Source organism: Leucopleurus acutus (assembly GCF_964270905.1).
Source record: "Leucopleurus acutus genome assembly, chromosome: 16".
NCBI classification, from domain to species: Eukaryota; Metazoa; Chordata; class Mammalia; order Artiodactyla; family Delphinidae; genus Leucopleurus; species Leucopleurus acutus.
In genome coordinates this window covers 9,300,131-9,316,678 of record NC_139158.1, presented here as the reverse complement: position 1 = coordinate 9,316,678, position 16,548 = coordinate 9,300,131, and the positions used below count along the sequence as shown (strand labels likewise).

Sequence of the window (16,548 nt, the reverse complement as noted above, 5' to 3'; positions counted from 1 at the left end):
TTGTCCCCCATCTCATACTTGCCTATAGACCCCCTTTCACTCAAGCCAGACTCTTGATTATTCCCCAGTCTCACACTGCATCTCTACACCTCTCCTGCCTTTGCCCAAGACGTCCCACTACCTAGAATGCCCTTCATGGGAATCCCCTAGCGGTCCAGTGGTTAGGACTCTGTGCTTTCACTGCCGAGGGCCCAGGTTCAATCCCTGGTCGGGGAACTAAGATCATGCAAGCTGCGTGATGCGGCCAAAAAGAAAAAGAAAAAGAATGCCCTTCCTCCCAATGCCTTGTCCTAAAACTATTGAAGAACTGACCCATCCTTTTGGCCTAGCACACACCTCCTCCTCCACAGGCAGAATCAATCCTACCTTCCCAGCACACTCTGTCCCATCCCTGATCCCAGCCTGACCTGTACCAGAGTCATTAAAGACTCACACATCCCCACTCCTTGCTAGACTCGAGGTCCCCTGGGAGACAGAATCTGTGTCATTTTTCCAATCCCAGCCCCCAGCACAGGCTCTATTACATGGCAGGTGCAGGACCAGGACACCTGGACTCAAATTTCACTGTATGAACCTCAGACAAATTACTCAGTATCTCTGTGCCTCTGTTTCCTCATCTGTAAAATAAGGAAAAACACCCACCCCATTTTGTGGTTGAAGGGATTCAATGAATAAACCCACATAAAGGGCTTAGGAAGTGTAGGCAAGACCCTGGCAAGTGGTCAGTGCTTGACAAATCTTAGCTAGAAATGGTAGTAATTTGTTGCTGAAATGAGACCCTGTCCTCACTCTAAAGAATCTTCATATAAAGGGGGAGATACCTTCTACTTATCTTCAGGAGACTTCCTTAAATGAGGAGACCCCCAACCCTCCCCAGTTTCCATTGAGGGAGGGGGAGCCATCCACCAGAGTCATTTAACTCACCTCCCTTCTTTCTCAGCGTCAAAGTAACCATGAACTTCCTCCTCCTTCAGGAAACCTTCCAGGATTGGACTGCCTCAAGGAACTTCTGCTTCCCTCTGTCTTTCTCTGATGTGAAGGCTGTCCCCTCCACCCTGCTTCCCATCTTCACCTTGCTCTCCTCTTATTCTGCAAGGGATGTAACCCTCCAGACCACTTCCAGGTCAACCTGAGGTTTTTCTATAAGTGTAGCTGGAGCTAAGAGGGGCCCTGGAGAGAGAAGATCCTGTCGGAACTTCCCTGCCTCCCCTGTTTTACATGTGGGTAGGATAAATCTAGGATGCTCAGTTAAATCGGAATTTCAGATAAACAGTATGAATAATCTTTTAGTATAAGTATGCCCCAAATATTGCATGAGACATACTTAGACTTAGTGGTGGGGTTCAGGGAGAGGGCAGAGGCATAGGGGGAGACAGGGACCCAGGGGAGAGAAAGGAGGCCAGAAAGAGGTTCCAGGAGGAACCGGGAGCTCAGGGAGGGTAAAGGGTGTGTGGAGGGGGAGGGCTCCATAAGGGGTGGGTGTGTGTGAGAAGGGGAGGGCTGCTCAAGGAATGGGAGTGGGGATCGGTGAGGACGATGGGAAATCAGGCAGAGAGAGCAGGTCTCAGAGGCAGGAGAGGGCTCAGGACGGGGCATGAGTGGAGCTGGCGCTCAGGGAATGAATGGGTCTCGGTGAGCAGGATGGGAACTCAAGAGAGAAGAGGGGCTGCGGCTCAGGGCGTAACCGAGGCTGTCCCAGGCTCTGCCTCTGCCCACCTGGGCCTGGCTCCACACCTGTGGCTCCTCCCTTCTCCAACCCAGCCCGCGGGTTGGGAGCCGGGCACTAAGCCCCGCGGAGAGGGAGGTTAAAGGTGAGCGGCACGCGCCGGTCGCAGACGGGGATTGGCAGGCGCCTGGGCTCATGGCCCGGGCCAGGGCTGCCCCACAGGCCGCCGGCTGGGTGAGTGGTTGCCACCCACGTGCTAAGGAGAGAAGGAGGCACCGGATCAAGGGGCAAAGGACACCCTGAGGGGGCGGGAGGGCGGGGGCCGGGCAGTGCCAGCGTCCACACCCGCTGCGTAGGCAGCGCAGAGCCATCTGCCGCCGGCGCAGAGAAGACACTGAGAGCGAGTGGCGTCGGCCGGGAGCATCCCGCGTGCGCCCCGGACGCCGCACGGACGCAGCACGGGAGACCCCGTGGCTCTGGCTGGGAGCCACCACGCCCTCCGCAGATCGCGCGGAATCCAGGTAAGGGACGTGGAGGGGGTCAGGTGGGGGCAGGTGCCTAGCCCGAGGAGAGTCGGAGGCTCCGTTATGCTGGACCTCAGTCTCCCCACCTGTCAAATGGGGAGGGGCGCTTCTATGGCTCTGCTGAGCTGAAGGAGTTAATACTGTCGTGTACCTGCCCCCCTCACTCAAGCCGGGGGTGGGGTGGGGGGGCGGGTAGCGAAGAGGCAAGCTCATACCCCAGAGAGGGCTCAGGATCAAGAATCCAAGAAGAGTTCACCCTGCCTGCCCTTCCAGGAGGCCCACAGGCTCCCACTGCTTCCTCGGTCCCACTGGCTGGGCTGGGATTGAATCTTGGTCCAGGGGGCTCTCCATGGAGCTGAGTGTGGGTCCAGGAAGCCAAGAGGGAGGGCCTTCCTCCCTGTCATTCCCCCCTGCCCTGGACAGTTGTGGGTGCCAATAGAGAAGCTGGTTCCAAGTGGGCCCTGGATCGGGGCAAGGACCCAGACTCCTCCGGGCTGGTCAGGAAGAAGCCAGCTGTCTCCGTGGGGCAGGGAAGCCATGTGGATTCCTAGTCACCAGGCTTCTAGTCAACAGGTAGGGACTAGGGAAGTGGTGAAAGGCATCCCCACTGGTCTGGCTCAGGGAGGCCAGGGCTCCCTGCTGGCTCCCAGCCACCCTGCCCCCAACCCCAGGTCTCCTGAGTCCACCTGCGGGGCCAGGAAGCCAGAATCAGGCCTGGACTGGGTTTAGGAGCTTCAAGCTCTTGTCTGTGTCTGGCTGTGTGACCATGGGCATGTTACTTCCTTTCTCTGGGCCTGGCTCTCCCTCTGTGACATGGGGGGGCTTGTTCCTGGGCCACTGGTATGGAGACAGGGACAGAACAAACTGGGACACCAGGATGCTTTGGGGTACAGGGCAGCCCCCCCCAAACAAGGTCTCTGGTCCGTCACAAGGAGGATGATGTGACAGGGTCAGTTGGATCAGGTAGCAGGTGAGGCCAGGGGTCTAGCCCTGGCCTCCACCTTGCCCAGGTTCCTCAGCATCTGGCCAGATCCTCAGAAGAGGGGCCTGGGGCTCTCAGGCCTGGGAACCTGAGCGCTGGGCTCAGGCCCACCCCGGGGAGGCTCAGCTCCTCAGCCACAGGGCAGAGACAGCTTCTGGGGAAGGAGGGGGGTTCCAGCGGAGGAGCTCTGAGCTGTGACAGCCAGGATTCTCCCTCTCTTGAGGGGGTGATTCTTCTTAATGCGCCCCTCCACCCCGACCCCCTTACCCCGCTAAGGACACAATCTACCTTAGACCTGGGCTCAGTTTGGAATCGTGCTCAGGGCTCAGGCTGGGATCAGGACTTAACCTGCGCTCAGGTGAGAGGGCCGCTGAGAGCTGGGGTCAGGGCCCCACGTGGGGTCATGGAACGCTGTGAATGAAATCCTCTGACACTGGTGCGGGTGACTTTGTAAGCTGAGGTGGATGGGAATGAGCTTTGACAAACTGCAGAGTGGAATGGAAATGGGAGGGGCCGCGCTTTGGAGGCTCCCACGACCTCACCTGCCCAGACACTCAGACTCCCCTCCCAGGGTCTTCCCTCTGAGGCTGCCCTTGACCTCGCTGCTGGCCCTGTGGCGGGCAAAGGCAGGCTGAGACCTATGTTGGCGCTGTCGGGCTGGGAGGGGCCCTCTCTAGGCCAATTCTCACCCCCTGGTCAGGGCTGAAGAAGGGGTTTGGGCTCGGAAGCAGAGGAAGGAGAAGAGAGGGCCAGCTGGGAGTGGGAGGAGGAACTGAAACTCGCTGTGCACCTACTGTGTGCCAGGCACTGTGTGGGGGCTCTTCTGTCTCTGTTTCCTGCTTCCTGATAACCTGAGATGGAAGAGGATATTCTCTCCACTTTACGGATGAGGAAACAGAGGCCTAGAAAAGTCAAGGCACTGGCTCAAGGTCCCACAGCCTGGAAATGGCAGGGCTGGGTTCAGACCCAGGCAGCCTGATTCCAAAGCTCTGGTTTCTGTTCCCACTGCTGCCTCTGACTGTCCTCCAGGTGACCCTGTCCTCTGCTGGGCCTCACTCTGCTCATCTGTAACCTGGGCCTAAGCATTCTCACCCAGACTGTTGGGCAGCAGCTGTGGGCGAGTGTGTGCTCTGTATTCAAGGAGCAGCACACAACAAGGGGTGTATTCATGGGTGCTCACGGGTGTCCTCATGGCCTGTGCCCACCTCATCCATTTCTCCACCTGTCTTTCCTGCTCCTGAGATACAGGGCAAGGCAGCTCATGTTGCGAGGTGGGCTAAGCTGACCTTGAGTAGGGGACCCTGACAGACCCCAGCAGGAAGGAACAGGACATGCCCAGGACAGGGCCTGGCACCAATAAATAGATGACGCCTCCTCCTGGCTGGCCCTGAGTTATGGAGGTCAGCAGGCAGGCGGGTGAGCAGGTGACAGTCAGCTGCTGGGGCCCCCAGTAGCCCCATGGCTCTGGGTGGGAGAGATGTGCCTCCCTGGGACCCCCTTTCCGTGTCAGTCCAGGAGTCTGAAGCCCTGACGAGGCTGGTGTGGGACCACAGTTGGTATGACTCCCAGAGCTCCCAGCACTGAGGACGCCTGGGGATTCTGGGCAGGGCCGAGCTGACTGTCGGCCCACCCACAGCTGGTTTGAGATGGCTTTTTCCATCCCTGAGTCCCCTGGTGGAGGTTGTCCCCTCATTGTCTGTATCCTGCAGCACCTGGTTCTTTCTCTAACACCATACCCAGAGCTGTTGGCTAGGAAGGAAGGAAAAAAAGAAAGGGCAGGGGTGGGAGAGGCAGAGAGAGAAGAAAGAAGGAAACCCACACTTACCATGTGCCAAGCACTGGCCATCATTCACGTATATCACTTAATCTTCACAACAACCCCCTAAGGTAAATATAACATCATATCACCACACCCATTTTAAAGATGAGAAACCAGGGGCTTCCCTGGTGGCGCAGTGGTTAAGAATCCACCTGCCAATGCAGGGGACACGGGTTTGAGCCCTGGTCCAGGAAGATCCCACATGTGCGGAGCAGCTAAGCCTGTGCGCCACAACTACTGAGCCTGCACTCTAGAGCCCGCGAGCCACAACTACTGAGCCCTTGTGCCACAACTACTGAAGCCCGTGTGCCTAGAGCCTGTGCTCTGCAACAAGAGAAGCTACCACAGTGAGAAGCCCACTCACCACAACGAAGAGTAGCCCCCGCTTGCTGCAACTAGAGAAAGCCTGCGCACAGCAACGAAGACCCAACGCAGCCAAAAAATAAATAAATAAAATAAATCTATTAAAAAAAAAAAAGAAAGATGAGAAACCAGCGCTCAAAGCCCATTATACCATTCCCTCCTTGTATAGGGGTCTCACTCAGAGAGGACCCCAAAGACACAGAACAGGGGCAGGTTTGAGCACTACAGTACACGCCTCTGTGCCAGGGAGCCCTGGGCGGCCCGGGCATCGTCTGACCCTGACGTTTCTCAGGCAGGCAGGGGTCTGAGCGGCCAGGGAGGTCCTGGCCTTGACAATCATTCCACCCCTCCAAGGCACCCCCATTCTACTCTCTGGGGACTGACTCTGGGCAAACACACCCACACCCCGCCTCGACACGCAGAGGTGGCCAGAAATGCACAAAGAAGGAGGCTGCACTGCCAGGCGCACCTGCTTTCCGGCCCTCTGTTTCCTCCTCTGTAGAATGGGTCGACTAACACAGTGGGCCCTGTTCTGCCTCTCCTGGCCCGCTCTCGTGAGACTCCGATGGTGCAGCTTGGAGGGCCCAGAGCTGGGAGGCAGGAGGCCTGGCGTGGTCACTGACATGACATGCTGGTGGTCTGAGGCAGCCCCTGAGCCAACTCAAGCCCCACTTTCCCTCTGTGTAACGAGGTCTGCGGACACGTGGTCTGCAGCCCTCTCCAACTTGCAAACTTCTAGGTCGTGGATATGAGTCTTGAGCAGCTGATGAGACCCTAATCCTCACACCCCCTCCTAGAGAGTGTAGGGAGAAGGACTTGCCAGTCTTCCATTGACTCAGCAAGTATTCACAAAGCACCTACTGTGTGCCAGCTGCCCCTTCCACCCTGGCCCCTGCACTTCAGCTCTGTCTTGGGTGGGCTTATCTGATACTTGATATTTAGGGGCGGTCAGGTCATCCTTCAGTGCCTCTGAGCAGCCCAGTGGAAGGACACACTTGGGCTCTGCCTTCGGACACACCTGGCTTCAAATCCAGGCTACACTACTCATTAACTGTATGACCTGGAATGACTGTCCTACTCTCTCTAACACATGTAAATAAACAACTCCCTGAGCTAGGTGTGCTCTGTAAACTGGGGACCATCAGCCCTATGTGCAGGTGTTTGGGTGGGTTGATTAGACATGACAACCAATGTTCAGGGCCTGGCAGGCCACTGGGAGGCCTGGTTGTGGTACAATGGGAAACATACATAGCTAGTTTTTGTCTCTGGTTCCTAGCACACAGCTCCTAAAACCCATGGAATCTTCAGAGTGATAAGTGTCTTTTGTATGCTAATGAGATGACTGGTGGCCCCCTAGATAGTTCTGAGCTGGTCACTAGGAAGATCAAGGCATGATTAGAGGGTTGGAACTTTCAGCCCCACCCCCCATCTCGGGGAGGGGAGATGGCTGGAGATTGAGTTCAGTCACCAAGGGCTAATGATTTAATCGATCGTGCATATGTAATGAAACCTCCATAAAAACCCCTAAATGAAGGCGTTGGGAGAGCTTCTGGGTTGGCGAACACATGGAGGGGCTGGGAGGGCGCGTACCAGGAGAGGGCATGGGAGCTCTGTGCACTCTCTGCTCCCATACCTTGCCCTGTGCGTCTCTTCCATTCAGCTTTCCTGAGTTGTCTCCTTTATGCTAAACTGGGAAGTGTAAGTAAAGAGATGTCCTGAGTTCTGTGAGCCTTTCTAGCAAATTATGGAACCTCAGCCAGGGATCACAGGATCTCCTGATTTATAGCTGGTTGGTCAAAAGTACCGGTGACAACCTGGACTTGTGATTGTGTCTGAAGTGGAGGCAGGCTTGTGGGACCGAGCCCTTAATTTGCGGGATCTAATGCTAACTCCAGGTAGACAGTGTCACAATGGAATTGTATTGGAGGACACCCAGCTGGTATTGGTGAATTGGAGAAGTGTTGGAAAAGACATCACGCATTTTGTGTCAGCAATGTTGTGAGTAAAAACTGCCCACTGGCAAATGGCAGCCATCGGCATTTTTACAGACGACAGACTCTTGGTGAAACACCAACTCCAGGCTGGCCCCCATCCTTTGCTCTGCTGTGATGCCAGTGGCACATTCTGCTCCCCTAGCTGTTCACAACACACAAGAGGCTGGCTGCTTCTGCCCATGTTACAGGGAGGGCAGCTGAGGCCCAGAGAGGGCAGATGACTTGCCTGAGACGACCCAGCCTCCCTAATGAGCCAGCCTCCTGGGCCTTATGCCCTGAAGGGAAGGTGTCCCCATGGGGTCCTTGGGCCCTGCAGAATGAGAATAAAGTGTCAGACAAGCTGGGGTGGGAAGCTGCACCCCCAGCTTCCCCAGTGTCAGATCAGCCAAACGGAGTCTTTTCTGCTGTTTAGGCAGCTTTGATCTCTGGACTTCGGGGTCCTCAAAAAGAGGGGAAGGGTTCCCATACCATCTTCTACTCCTCTTGTTTTCTTTACTTTTTTGGAGGATTTTCCCCCCCCTGGTTTCAAAAGCAATACACAGGTATTACCCAACTTTAAAATTTATAGACATTTATAAAGTAAATGCCTCTGTTACCCACCCACCAAAGACTACCAGTATCATAGTTTGGTGCCTGTATGTCCAGACTTTTCTTCTTTTTTCATATGTGTGTTTACTATTATTAATTTACTCACATGGGATCACACTTCACCTATTGTTTTATAAGTTTCTTTTTTAATCAGCATTGCGTCTTAGTGATTTTTTCCTATTTCTACAGCTGTAACAATGATGACAGCTAGCATTACTATGGAAGCACTTTGCAGGTATTAATTCACTTAATCCCCATTAAAAACTATGAGAGACAAATCCTATTATCACTATTTTACAGATGAGGTTGTTAATAGCTACATAGTATTCCACTGTAGGGACATCAAAATTTATTCAACCATTCTCCTGTTTCTCAGTATTATAAACAGTCCTGCAAGGAACATCCTGGTACATCTTTGCACGCTTATGAAGATATTTTTATAGGACAGATTCCTGCAGTTGAAGTTGGTGGGTCAAAGAGTACCAACATTTTTGATGTAATAGATTTTGCCAAATGGTCCTGCAAAAATATAGTCCCATGTTACTGGTCCACCGACAGAATAGGAAAAAAGCCTCACCTGGCCCATGTTATTCTTGCCTCTTCCTGGCCTGGGATAGGGGTTCTCAGGCTGCCCAGGAAGCAGCCACAGTGCTGAATAAGAAGTTTCTGGGCAGGGAATTCCCTGGCGCTCTCACTGCCAAGGGCCCGGGTTCGGTCCCTGGTCGGGGAACTAAGGTTCCACAAGCTTTGAGCCGAGGCCGAAAAAAAAAAACAGTTTCTGGGCAGATAACCCCTCTAGTTATGCCACAGGCCACTGTTTTCTTCCTCCCCAGCTGGCACTGCACACCAGCCACCCACTCCCTGCCCCACTATGGGCTTCACCCCAGGGCCCTAAGGGAATGGCTTCCCTCTCCTCTCTACTATTCAACCATACTAGTCAAAAAGTACAGGGTCAGGAATTAGAGCCTTGTGACCTCAAGCTCGTAAGTGAGGAGTAATCATAATCCCTGTTTTTCTAGTCTCCCCCAGGACAAGAGGAGAGGATGTGTCTGAATGTGCAGTGGCTCCTGCCAAGGGCCAGGCAGAGACCCGTTTCACTGGCTGAACTTTGGGCTTTGGGCACAAGAGGGATGGGCAGAAGCCCTAGCCTCAGGGATCCCACAGGGTGGCTGATGGGGAGTGTGGATGCAGGAGGAGAAGAGGAGGGAAGGAGCTGGAGAGGGATTGAAGTGGGCCGGGCCTGGAACTAGCCCCAGCGTACGTTCCCAGAGATCCTGGGGCCTGGTTCTTCTGGGACCACGTGGGGAAGCCCAGGCTGACCCTCGGGCCGCTCTCCTCAGGAAGTCTTCCTGTCCTTCCCCTCAGTGCCCTGAGCACCCACTGACACCCTGGGACAGGCTCTGGACTGTTCTTTCTCCAGATGCTTCCCCTTCCTCTCCTGGGCCCACCCCCCAGCTCAGCCTACCCTGGAGCAAGAGCTCATGGGAAGCTGCCTGATGTAGTGTCAGCCCTGGGTTCAAATCTCAGCCCTGCCACCTACTCTGTGAGAACCTGGGCCAGTCGTGCTATAAAATGGGGACGATAGTCCCCACCTTGCCCCTCTCTCAGGGAAATGTGGTAATGACCTGGAGGTCACTTCGGCAGAGGGTACATGGGTGTAGGCTGTGCCACCTACCAGAGCTTCTCTAAGTGCCTGCAGTCCATACAGACGGGCAAAGGGCTCATTTTTATTTTCAATCGGCCATGGATGCATAAGTATGCAAAAAATAATAGAAAACGAATTACTATAAAAATTAAATTAAAAAATAGACAAATTATAAGCTCAGCTTCTTCTTATTACATTCAACTATCAGATTACTCCATTAAATCAATATAAATGTTTCTAAACACTTGCTCTCAATTTATGTCTGTTTCTTATCTCACGAACTGGTAAGGGAATCCATGAGCTGGCAGTGGCCCACGGGGCATGCTTTGGTGCAGATGCCTCAGTGCACACTGGAGCCAGATGAGGGGCAGGGCCGGGAGGTGGCTGCCCGGAGCACGGCAGCTCTGTGGGCTGCTGGCTCCCTGCTCTCCCCAGCCCTGCCTTTGCCCCTGCTCTCCCCGCCCATAACAGCTTCTCCCTTCGCTGTGTGTCTGCTTCCCACTTTGTCTTTTGAGGCCCACCTCAAGCACACCTTCATCTAGACAGCCTTCCCTGACTCACAGCCTGGGGGACAGGGAAGGCTCTCTAGAAGAGGATGTGCTTGAGGTAGGCCTCGAAATAGTCCCAGGCACTATTTCTACCCCTCTCTGAGTTGCTGGTGGGCATGCCTCACTCTCCCATGCAGAGTTGCTTGGAGGCAGGATGCAGGTTATAAGTATCTGAGCATCCCCCCACCCCCCTACCCCTGGCTTAACTGAGGGCCTGATACCCACAGCCAGTTCATATGTGTGCTGGATGGGCAGGTGAGTGGGTATTTGGGTAAGGGGATGGATGAAGAGATAGAAACTTAGGTAGATGTATAGCTGGAAGGACGGAGGGGCAGATAGATTGACTGGTAGGAGCTGGATGAATGGATGAAGAGATGGATGGATGGATTGACAGGTTAGGAATGGATAGATGAATGCGTGGATAGGTGGACAGTCTGACTATTAGGGGATGGATAGACGTATAGGTAAATGAGAAGATGCATAGATACAGGCCCAGGTAGATGAATGGATGGGTGGGCAGACAGCTGGATACTCACTTGATATATACTCTGATGTGTTTCCTCCTCCTTTCCCTCCTCCTCCACTCTAACAGTCTCAGAGCACAAAGACAAGTGGTTCTCGATCCAGATCAGAGGTAGTCTATTTGGGATTATTTTTTCACTTGGTATTTTCATAATTTAAAAATGTATGGGGCTTCCCTGGTGGCGCAGTGGTTAAGAATCCACCTGCCAATGCAGGAGACGGGGGTTCGAGTCCTGGTCCGGGAGAATCCCACATGCCGCGGAGCAACTAAGCCCGTGCGCCACAACTACTGAGCCCGCGAGCCACAACTACTGAAGCCTGCGCGCCTAGGGCCCATGCTCCACAGCAAGAGAAGCCACTGCAATGAGAAGCCTGCACACTGCAACTAAGCATAGCCCCCACTCGCCGCAACTAGAGAAAGCCCGCACGCAGCAATGAAGACCCAATGCAGCCAAAAATAAATAAATTTATGAAAAACAGTGTATGAACTGGGACTTCCCTGGTGGCGCAGTGGTTAAGAATCCACCTGCCAATGCAGGGGACATGTGTTCGAGCCCTGGTCCAGGAAGATCCCGCATGCCGCGGAGCAACTAAGCCCATGCGCCACAGCTACTGAGCCCACGTGCCACAACTACTGAAGACCACGCGCCTAGAGCCTGGGCTCCACAACAAGAGAAGCCACCACTGTGAGAAGCCTGCGCACCACAACGAAGAGTAGCCCCCTCTCGCTGCAACTAGAGAAAGCCTGCGCGCAGCAACGAAGACCCAACACAGCTGAAAAAAAAAAATGTATGAACAATATGACACCACTTGTAATATCACTATACGTAAATATAGAAGCAGAAGGTCTGTAAGCATGAAGCGTACTTTTCGCAAAGAGAAGTGACTTTTTTCTTTCCTCATAGGATGAGACCCGTATTTTTTGATAGAACAGCTGGGTGCTTCTGATATGAAAACTCATCCAGTCCAACTTCCTCTTTGATGTAGTCATATTTATCAATTGTCTCTTCATGATTTGTTCATCCATTTTTTAGATACAGAAACTGAGACCCAGACAGGGGAAATGACTTCCCAACTTGCCGCCGGTTAGACACACAGCTAAGACTCCTCTTTCTCACTCTCATCTACCTCTCCATCCTCTATTCCCTCAGCTCACTCGACGATCTCTCCCCCTGCCAAATCCTCCTCTGGGCCTGATGCACCATCGCTCTCCCCACCTCCTAGATGCCTGATGCACCCCCAGCCAAGGCAGGCTTCCGTGAGGCTGCATGTGCACGTGCAAACTGAGTCTCTCTTTTAAAAAACTTGTAAGTCTAACGTCCATATAGAAAGGGTAAACATCATAAGTATCCAGCTCAGTGAATACTCACAGTGAACACACCTGTTACGTGAACCCAGATAAAGAGACAAAACGTTAGCAGCCCCTTCTTGATCCCTTCTAGTCATCCCAAGGCTAAAACAGAGCCTAACACCAGAGATTAGCCCGTTTTGGAGCTTTATATAAATGAAGCCTTACAGCATCCACACTTCCATGTCAGGCTGCTTTTGCTTAACAGACTGTCAGTGGGATTCATCCATATGGTTGCATCTGGTGGTAGAGTGTTCGTCTCATTGCTGTGTTAAGATTCCGTAGTGTGTCTGTGCTGTGATATATTTATCCGTTCGCCTGTTGATAAACATTTGAGTTGTTTCCAATATTGAGCTAATAAGAATAATGCTGCTCTGAATACTCTTGTACATGTCTTTTGGTGCACATACGTGCACGTTTCTGTGGAACTGCTGGGTCATAAGGTACGTGGATGTTCAGTTCTGGTAGATATGGACAAATAGTTTTCCCAAATGATTGTGCCAAGTCACACAGCGATGGTGGCAGTGGATGGGGTTCTGTGCACACCACATCCTCACAAACAATTGCTAGTCCTTTTAATTTGAGAAAGTAGGTATTTGTAAGGCAGGCTTCCATCAGATTGCCTGGGTTTGAATCCCATTCTCTTTTTTAAATTTTTAATTTTATTTATTTATGTTTTATGGCCACACCACGTGGCATGTGAGATCTTAGTTCCCTGACAAGGGATCGAACCCGAGTCCCCCTGCAGTGGAAGTGCGGCATCTTAACCACTAAACCACCAGGGAAGTCCCTCCCATTCTCTTTTTCCCTTGTGACCTTCAGCAAAGCCTGTTTCCTTGTCTACAAAATGGGTTGAAAGTCATGGGGCTGTTAGGAAGATTCCCTAGACTGAGTAGGTTAGGCTCCATAAACATTAACTATTTATAGTTAATTCTCACAACAACCCTCTGAATCACTTCTCTTCCTCAGTTTCCCCTTCCGTAAAATGGCAATAAAAATACAAACACACCCACACATACACACACAGTGGGGAGGATTATCAGTAAGTGAAATAATATATTAAATGCCTAATTTTTTTTACTGAGATATAATACACTTATTATCAAATTTACCCCTTTTCACTGGCTTTTAGTATTTCACAAAGTTGTGCGAACATCACCACTATGTAATTCTAGAACATTTTCATCACCCCAAAAAGAAACCCCATACCCCTTGTAATCATTCCTCATTTTCCCACACCCAGCTAGTCTCAACCCCTGGCAGCTGCTAATCTACTTTCCATCTCTATGGATATTAAGAGTACCAAATCTTTGCTTTTCTATATGTTTTAACTTTCGCAAAAGTGAAATACCTAGCACTGGGACAGGAGCATAATGTGCACTTAATAAATGTTATCTATGTGTGTGTATGTGGCTGGCTGGCTGGATAGATGGATAGATAGATAGATAGATAGACAGATGAATAGGTAGAGCACACTTAGTAGACAGATATAATATAAACTCATTCAATCAACAAATATCCATTTGCACTTGAGAGGAAAATGGTCCATTGAGAGAAGTAAGATGTGATTCTTGCTTTCGGGGAATTTGCCATCTAGTGGGAAGAGAGGCAGGTGCATGTGAACGCAGGGCAGAATGAAATTACAGTTGAACAAGATGCTAGAAGAGGAAGTGGCATCTAGGGTCCATCTAGGATGGGTAAGCTTTCCTGACGTCGAATGGCAGTCTGGGGGAGCAATCCTGAGAACTAAGGCTGGGAGACAGGGAGGGTTTGGTGTCAGGCAGGACCTCTGGGACGGCCACGTCTTCACACCCAGTCAAGACCCCGCCCTACATCTCCACAGCTGTGAAAAAGACTTGTCTGTAGCAAGAGGTTATAAACACTGGGTGATACAGGCCAAATGGGAAAGGAGCGAAGGGGTGACCTGGGCTAGCACACGCAAGTCTGCACTGTCATCTGGGCAAGGACACTCTGAAACGGCTATGCCCTCGGTCTATGGAGAGTGGCAGCCTCATAGGTGTAGGGACCAGGACTTCCAAGTCAGATCTGGCTCTGCCTTTTCTCAGCTGGGGACCTTGAGTAACTGCTTCCCCGCTCTGAGCCTGTCTCTTCAACTGTAATATGAAGCTAATAACACTTACTTCAGTAGCATTAGAGATGATGGTTCAAAAGAGTTGGACACAGTGCCTGGAATGAGGAATACGTACTCCCTTAAATGGCCATACAGATAGGTTGGGGGAGGCTGGGTAAAGTGAAGGAAGCACACATTCAAGGCCTCAGGAAAGTTGAGGCATTTAGAACACTTTTAATCAAATTATTTATTTATTTATTTAGACTAGTGATGGGTTTTATTTATTTGTTTGTTTACTTATTGGCTGCATTGGATCTTCGTTGCTGTGCACAGGCTTTCTCTAGTTGTGGCGAGCGGGAGCTACTCTTCATTGCGGTGCGCAGGCTTCTTGTTGCAGTGGCTTCTCTTGTTGCAGAGCACGGGCTCTCAGCACACAGGCTTCACTAGTTGCGGTGCGTGGGCTCAGTAGTTGTGGCTCGTGGGCTCTAGAGTGCAAGCTCAGTAGTTGTGACACATGGGCTTGGCTGCTCCGCCGCATGTGGGATCTTCCTGGACCAGGGATTGAACCCATGTCCCCTGCATTGGTAGGCAGATTCTTAACCACTGTGCCACCAGGGAAGTCCCAGAACACTTTTTAAAATTTAGTAATTGATATACGTATTTTTAAGATTGAAGATGTCATCATGGGAGAAATCAGAATTTGTGGACTTCCTTTTTTTATTCAGATAAGTGAGTTTATTTTTTTCCAAAATTCATTTGGGTAACTGTTCTGTATTTTTTGTGTCATTTTTTTTTTAATTGAAGTGTAGTTGATTTACAGTGTTGTGTTAGTTTGTTAGGTGTACAGCTAAGTGATTCCATTTTTTATATATATATTCTTTATATATATATATATTTTCATATAAATATATATTCTTTTCCGATTCTTTTCTATTATAGGTCATTACAAGATATTGAATATAGCTCCCCGTGCTATACAATAGGCCCTTGTTTATCTTGGACTTCCTTTTATTTGTTGTAGTGTTGTTTTGTTTTGAATTATGTGCAGAGGGATTGTCTTTTCAGTGCTTAAGCCTCCAAAGGTATTATCAGGCCCTCAGGAGGGCAGAAATGGGGTGCAGATGCCTGTGGAGGGTTAGGGCAAGGGGTGAGGGAGATAATCCACTCTACTGAGAACCAGCTCAAAGGAAAGTCTTTTGAACCACAGAACACAACTCTGAGATTTTCTCCTGGGGACAGGAGGCCTGAGGAGCCTGGGAGGGTGAGCTGGAATGCTGATAGCAGGGACTTAGAACCAAGGGTGGTTCAAGTTGCAGGACCCTAAGAAATCACTGACTTCAACTTCCCCGTTTTACAGAGAGACAGATCCCCAGTAAGACAGAGACTTGCCCAGGGTCATTCATGGAATTAGTGGCAGAGCAGGATCAGTTCAGGTGTCTGCTTAAGCCAGGGCCCCTGAAGCTAGGAGGCGCCAAGGGAGAGGAGGCCCTGTTTCCTACTCCTACCTCCACAGTGCGTTCCCCAAGTGCCTGGGTGCCCAGCATGGGGGCTCAGATACTCTAGGACACAGTTCTGCCTCAGGGCCCGGAGGCCAGGGGAGAAGTCAGACAGGCACATAAGGGAAATCCACTGTGCCAGGGATCCCAAAAGGGCCACTTAGGAGGGCCCTCTCTCCAGAGGAGGCAGGCTGAGGTGGGCATATGAGGAGCCCTAGAATTTGGGAGAGGGAACACCTGCAGAGAGCAGCAGGGGGCAAGTGGAGCAGGGCAGCTGGGGCTCCTGGGAATGTGAGGTGACAGTTTGTCAGGGACCGAGGGAACCTGTCCAAGGGACGTTGTGTGTGGAAGGGCTGGCCTGTGACCAGCCTGGGTAACCATTTCAGCACCTCAAGCGGTCCCAGGGGCCCTCGGGGCACTGCTGTTTCATTGTGGGAGCTGTGTGATCCTACCAGGGGATGGAAGAAAGTGTATGGGGGAAACTTTTCCAAGCCTTCAGCCCCCAAATGACCACTTCCTCCCCTTTCCCTCCTGTGTCTTAACTAGGCCACACCCTCTGCAAAACCAAGGGAGGTTAACATGTGCCTCCAGCCCTCACCTGTCCCCGCACCAGAGATAGCCCTGGGTGGGAATGCCAGAATTCTTCTAGACCAGGCTTTGTGGCTGTCCCTCTGTAGATCCGTGGGCCTGTTTCCACTCCTGTGGACTCTGGTGCCCGCTCTGATGTGGGGCAAGAACTCTACCTCTAAGGATTGTTAAAGGCGCCAGTGAGGTGACAGGTGTGATTGTCTCAGACCGAACAGCCTAGTTTGTGTCCTCTGGGTGAGAAGAGGGCCTTCAGAAACAGGAACACAAGGTGGACCACTGGGTCGGTGAGAGGAGGGGGCCCAGAGCAGATGGCCTGCCTAGGGGATGTCCAGGGGAGGGTGACCAAGGCTCTGCCTTGCCAGCGATTACCCATCTCCACTGGTAACGATCCTGC

The 16,548-nt window shown here is 51.8% G+C and overlaps 1 protein-coding gene across 1 annotated transcript in view; it reads left to right on the top strand.

Moving 5' to 3' along the window:
• Nucleotides 1-2,064: 2,064 nt before the first annotated feature.
• Nucleotides 2,065-16,548, top strand: part of MLXIPL (MLX interacting protein like) — a 32,574-nt gene continuing 18,090 nt past the window's right edge. Inside the window, exon 1 of the mRNA XM_082857378.1 lies at nucleotides 2,065-2,187. The gene's annotated coding sequence lies outside the window, so the exon portion shown is untranslated. The remainder of the gene's footprint in view (nucleotides 2,188-16,548) is intronic.